Source organism: Pinus tabuliformis, chromosome 3_1 (assembly GCF_031772625.1).
Source record: "Pinus tabuliformis cultivar Carrire ecotype Pingquan chromosome 3_1, CPIR1, whole genome shotgun sequence".
Taxonomy (NCBI): Eukaryota; Viridiplantae; Streptophyta; class Pinopsida; order Pinales; family Pinaceae; genus Pinus; species Pinus tabuliformis.
The window spans coordinates 927340542-927347094 of NC_142301.1; the positions used below are offsets into that span (position 1 = coordinate 927340542).

The 6553-nt window shown below is 32.4% G+C and overlaps 1 pseudogene; it reads left to right on the plus strand.

Moving 5' to 3' along the window:
• The first annotated feature begins 3282 nt into the window (after positions 1-3282).
• Positions 3283-4848, plus strand: LOC149190782 (putative E3 ubiquitin-protein ligase ARI1 pseudogene; annotated as a pseudogene).
• Positions 4849-6553: the final 1705 nt, after the last annotated feature.

The window sequence follows — 6553 nt, forward strand, 5'->3', positions numbered from 1 at the left end:
TCATAATGAGGCTTCAAACATATGAACATCATTAAAAATGTTCACATCATTGATCATATCAAAATAAGGATAGACTAGTATTAAATTAGATCCGGACAATGAACCACATTGGATGGTTTGAAACGTCGACCAAGAATTAATGATGTGATTAATCTGAGAGACATTCTCATAAATAATATTAAATTTTCATAAGAGGTTATCATTAAAGTTTCAATTCTTCGTGTAATATTAATACTCAAAACATCAAGATATCAATAAGTATTAACCATGCGATCAAAGACAAATCATGATAGCCATCATCAAATAACCATTAATATTATCTAAATTAATTAAGACCTATTAATACTCATAAAAATTGGATTGTTGTATCAGCTTACTCCATGTTTAATATAAATGAGCATAAAAGGGATGGTGACTATAAGACAATTTCTTTTATTAGTTAGACATATGTGTCAACACAACATCATTGTGAGGTAAGCACCATATCTAAAAGGGGTTACTTATCATTTTCCATAAACAGATACATTTATCAAGTCACATTTATATGATGTGGAAACTAAGTATATAATTAATAAACATCACAGAAGAGGAGTTCAACTAACACTCAAATTTCAGTTATAGTGTATCCATCACATAATTCAAATTTAATATAATTGTAAAAGCTGTCTTTGAGTAACTTTACTAGACTTGTCGTTTCATAATTTAAAACTATGACATATAAGACAAAGTAGTCATAATTAAAAGTAAAGAAAAAAAAAAACAAATAAAATATATATATAAATTTTCAAGGGGATAAAGGAAAGTATTTTCTTATGCTATATCCTCCAATAATAATATGGGAATGTACATTCTTGTCCCAGTGTTAATGGGAATTTATTTGATATAGAAAGGGTATAAAGCCACAATATGATAGTGACAAGAAACTTAGAATCTATGTCCAAACAAATAAGAAAACTCCATTAAACTACTATCTAGGGTTGATGTGTGCACGTGGGAATATGAAGGTTGATTATAAATCACTCAATTGCATCATCCTATGTCAACACAATATGCTTTTATTTGATGTTAGAATTAGAACAATAAATTCATAATTCAATGCATAACATCATACTAAATTACATAAATATAGAATTAGAAGAAGAGAAAGAGTTTCTTCTTATTGAGTAAAGTAGTCTAGATCTATCTTAATTTTAGATTTGCTAAGCATTGTGAGGGATCAAATCTCTTAAAGTGCAAACCTTCTTCAATGTGGAAAGAGATTTGATCCCTATTAGTGCTTGGTAGATCCAAAGTTAAAATAGATCTAAGCTAGTTTAATTATTAATTATATTTAATTATAATTAAAATTATAAACATAAGCATAAATATAATTATTAATTATCTTGTTTATTTTTATTTTATTTTAATGTATTTTGATCGAGTCAAAATGTTTAATTAATAATTATAATTATTAATTTTATGTTTTTAAATTTATTGTATTTTCATATAATTTGACCAAATCAAAATGTTTACAAAACATAAAAAGACATTACAACATCTCTTCCATACTTCGCTGGAGGGTGTCGCTCAATACAACAATAATATAAAAAGATAAAATAAAATTAATAAATTAATAGATGCAATACACAAAAATTATTTCCCTCTTCACCTTAGTAGTTAAAATCTTAGCCAATAATCTTTTGCTTCATAACTGAATGTGAGAGATAAGGGACTTAACCAAAGGAAAACAAGAAAATCACGTTTCCTTGCTGGAAGGGTAATCAAAAGAATAAAGAAATACAAGTTTAATATTTAGTGAATACAAATATGCTCAAATATGCTAAATCAACGGATCCAATGTACCTTTCCACTACCATAGATATACTTTTATACTTTGCATAATGAGTTGGAGTCATCGAAATATGGGCTACAAGAATTGAATTAAGGTTCAAAACCCAAAAACATTTATTATAATGAATATATTAAAAAAAATGGTGCATTTTGAAGAAATACATGAATTATTTTTTAAAAATTCTGATAACTTACTTGAACTCAAAAGGGTCTTTTGAAGAATTATTCATGGAAGAGAAGTTTGCATTAAAAGAAAAATAACGAGAGAAATAAATACCATAATACAAACTCTTTATTATGAATAATTGAGTTATTTTCGTATTTTTGTGAATAATTCTCCACTTTCTTCCAACTATAACCGTCTCCCACCAAGTCAAATTAAACTACTTTGTCACCCATTAAATCTTAAAGGTTTCCATTGGGAGTGTGTAGGAAAACTAGTATATAAGATTACAAACAGTGGCAGAATTAAATAGATTAATTGTCCATGATCTATAGGACCTTAATATCTATGCATAGTGAGAAAGACCATAAAGTTGTGGGTGGGTAGAAAGAGTGCATATGATTAATCCCCTTCTCATCACCCATTATAATGTGTATATTTAAATTTTTTTGGTGCATTTTGAAGGCACACTTGAATTAGTTAAAAAAAAACCTTTTGTTTTTATAAAAATTCCCATAACTTATGTAAATCCAGAATTTCTTTTTCGAAAAACCACTATAATAATACCAACTCTTTAGTGTGATATAAATGCTTATATAACTGACTTGACGTGATCCAGTAATTTTGGTATTTTTATGATTAAAATATTTCTCCACTTTCCTCAAACTATGAGTCCCTTGCACCAAGTCAAATTAAACCACTCCCTCAACCATTAAATCTTAAAAGGTTTCCATTACGAATGTGCAAGAAAAGTAATATATAAGGTTACAAACCGTTGCTAAGTCACCTTAAATTTTTACAAAAGGTACAGTGATATAAATAATTTTGGTATTTTTATGATTAAAATATTTCTCCACTTTCCTCAAACTACGAGTCCCTTGCACCCAGTCAAATTAAACCACTCCCTCAACCATTAAATCTTAAAAGGTTTCCATTACGAATGTGCAAGAAAAGTAATATATAAGGTTACAAACCGTTGCGAAATTAAATTAAATTAATTGTCCAATTGCCACGATTACAAAAGGCTACTTAAAAAAATTGTATGTGGTCCATAAGACCTTGACGAGGTATGTGGTGTGCCCAGAAACGGTTTTCATTGACGGGGTGTGTGGTGTGCCAGAAAAAATGGTGTGGGCGGGTAGAAGAAATGTCAGTTACATTTATCGCTATAAAAATGTGGCCATCTAGGGTCGCATAGGATCAATCGCCCGCTTCTCATATTGAAAAATGTGGCCATCTAGGGTCGCATAGGATCAATCGCCCGCTTCTCATATTGAACCCTTTTTGCAATGGCGGACTTGTTGATTAGCGGCGAGGAGGATTTCATAAGCGGAGCTGAGGAGGATTTGATAAGCGGTGATGAGCAGTATCTAGAGGATTTGATGAGCGGTGATGAGCACTATCTAGAGGCTTCTTCCTCCATGCCTGTCCCTGCACAGACCATCCGCCTCATCTCTCAACAAAATTTATTGTCGGAACAGAGAAGGGATTTAGATAAGGTGATGGCAATCCTTGCTGTAAAGGAGCAACGTGCTCGCACACTCTTAATTCATCATCGCTGGGATTTTCAAAGACTTACCGAAAGAGATGTTGAGTGGTTTTTTTCACAAGCGGGTGTTGCAAATAGACCGGAATCCACAAATTCCGTAGTTACCGGAATCTGTGCTGTGTGCACAGAGGAAGATTTGGAGGAGGGGGACACCACAATGATGGATTGTGGTCACACTTTCTGCAATGTCTGCTGGACGAAGCACTTTCTTAATCAGATAAGAGAGGGACAAAGCAAGCGGATAAAGTGCATGGATCCCGAATGTAATGTCATCTGTGATGAAGACATCATAAGAAAACTAGTGGCCGCCAGAGACCCTGAAGCAGCCCAACGCTTCGATCGCTTCCTATTTGAGTCCTATATTGATGACAACGACAGAGTGAAGTGGTGCCCTAGTGTTCCCCATTGTGGAAATGCAGTTCGAGTTGAAGGAGATGTTTACTGTGAGATCCAGTGCGCTTGCGGGCATCAGTTTTGCTTCAATTGTCTGGCTCAACCACACTCTCCTTGCTCCTGTTTGATTTGGGAGCTTTGGGATAAGAAATGCAATGACGAGTCTGAGTCTCAAAATTGGATTGCAGTTAATACCAAGTCCTGCCCCAACTGTGGGAAAAACGTCGCAAAAGATGGTGGCTGCAACTTGGTGACCTGCTTATGTGGCCAATACTTCTGTTGGTTGTGTGGTGGCGCCACTGGAGCTACACATACCCGTACAGGCATTGCTGGGCACAGTTGTGGTCGGTATAAAGAAGATCAGGAGATGGATATTGAGAAGGTAGAACGTGATTTGAAGAGGTACACACATTATTACTCCGGATGGGAGGCACATAAATATTCATTGAAGCTTGAAGCAAAGGAGAGGGAATTATTACAACAGAAAATATTAGATTTTGGAAGCAACGAATCTGGTGTTACTGACTATAGTTGGTTGCTAAATGCAGGGCAAAGCCTAGTCAGATCCAGGCGTGTCCTCGCATATTCATATGTCTTGGCATTTCACGTGTTTGGTGATGAAATACTCAAAGATATAGTGACACCAACAGAAAAGGAAGTCAAGCAAAACCTGTTTGAGTATCATCAACAGCAACTGAAGCAAGCAGTAGAGAGACTTTCAGTGCTTATTCATCACCAGAATTTTATGGCCAATCGAAGGGAAGCTATTGATCTCACTGTCCTGGCCGACACAGGGTGTGAACAAATTTATGAGTGGATCCAAAATGATTTACTGCTGAACCTTGGGTTGACAACACATCGCATTGCTCCATATAACCCCAAAGGTATCCACATACTATCAGATATGATGTAGTCAATTATATATCCATATAAGTCTGAAGGTGTCCACATACTGTCAGATACATGATGTAGTCGATCAATGATAAATCATTTAACTCCATGTATTAGAAAGATTTTGAGTAATGTTTCCTTCTGAAATAAAGTATTTTGAATAGTTTTCGTTCCTCAAAGCGTCTCAGATTTAATGTGTTTGTAATTTTATTGTCATAATCACATTAGTCGTATATGTAATGTGTTTGGAGTGTTATTATAGTGAATAATATTTGAAATTCAGTTAATAATTAATACAGTTTAACTAACAGTAATGGTTTAAAATTTAATTTGAATTAGATGAAGTGATTTGTTTTCAAATATTATTTGAGGAATTGATATGGGAAATGATATTATAATACTGATGTTAGGATTATTGAAGTAGTGGGTTGTGTTTAATTTTTTATATTCATTTATGTTGTATTTAAGTTAAGGATTATTCAAGAGTATATTTTTTGTGAATAGAAATAATACACAATAAAACCAAAGGTAAAGATGAACAATGAGAATATAAAAAGAAAAAGAAGTGCAGTATGAAAAATATTATAAATTGGGAAAGCAGCTTTAAGAAAGAATCAAAGAGATTGATGCAGAAATGCTTAAAAAGTTGATGCAAGAATGATTAAAAAACATTAGGGAAAAGGGTAGTTTCTATATAGGAAGACAAGATAAAAGAAATAAAATAAAATGTAAAGTGTTTGAGGTTTCAAAATGGAGAGATAATCAAAACTAAGAAATAATTTTCTTTTAATGAGACATGAGTTATAAAAACTAAGTTTCAAACTCATATTTATGCATCATATATTTATATATATTTAGTGGGTTCATAAATGGGGACCAGCATTTGATACATTTAACTTTGTTTACTAAGTTAACAAAGAAGACCATGATGAGAGGAATGACCATTATTTAAATGATCTTTACTAGAGTTAATATTTCACAAGGAATACCAATATAAGAGTTAAGGGGACACTGTGAAAACACTTATAAATGTGTGAATTGATATTGATGTGAACTACTCAAGTATTAAGCCCAAAAAATGTAAAAAAAGCTTTAAAGAAATCATATGTTAGGAAAAATATCTCTAAATTTTAATAAATTAATTTCAAATTCATCTCATTAATTAAATTTAATGAATAAATAAATATTCTCCATGAATAGTTTTAGAGTATATGTAGTTTAAATAGCTATTTGTTTTATGAAATCTACAAAAACATATAATGATTTAAAATGTGCACATTATAATACCTTCTATTAAAAAAAATCACCTTGGATTTTATTAGCAAAATAAGATCCAATACATTGTTTAGATGTAAAGTCATCTAAATATTCCATCATATGAATCTGTAAATTCCCATAAAAACTCTAGAGACTTGTAAGCTATAAGCATCTAAAAAAAAATCTCCTATCAAAACTGCAAACCCCCATAAACAAGAATGTTGTTAATCTGCTTCTCCTTTGCAAACCAAAGTAAACCCCACATAGCCATAGCGTTGGTACCAGGCCCCCCATTCCAGAAAATCTCATATTGAGAGTTTTCATTTAGTCTCATAATCGCACCACATCCACACCACATCCACAGTTACCTAGTTGTGCCACCCCATCGCAAAACCCTAAAGGTACATGAATATAGTGAGGATTTTTGTGATATGATAAATCTTTAATGACACCTTGATCCTTGGAGTAAT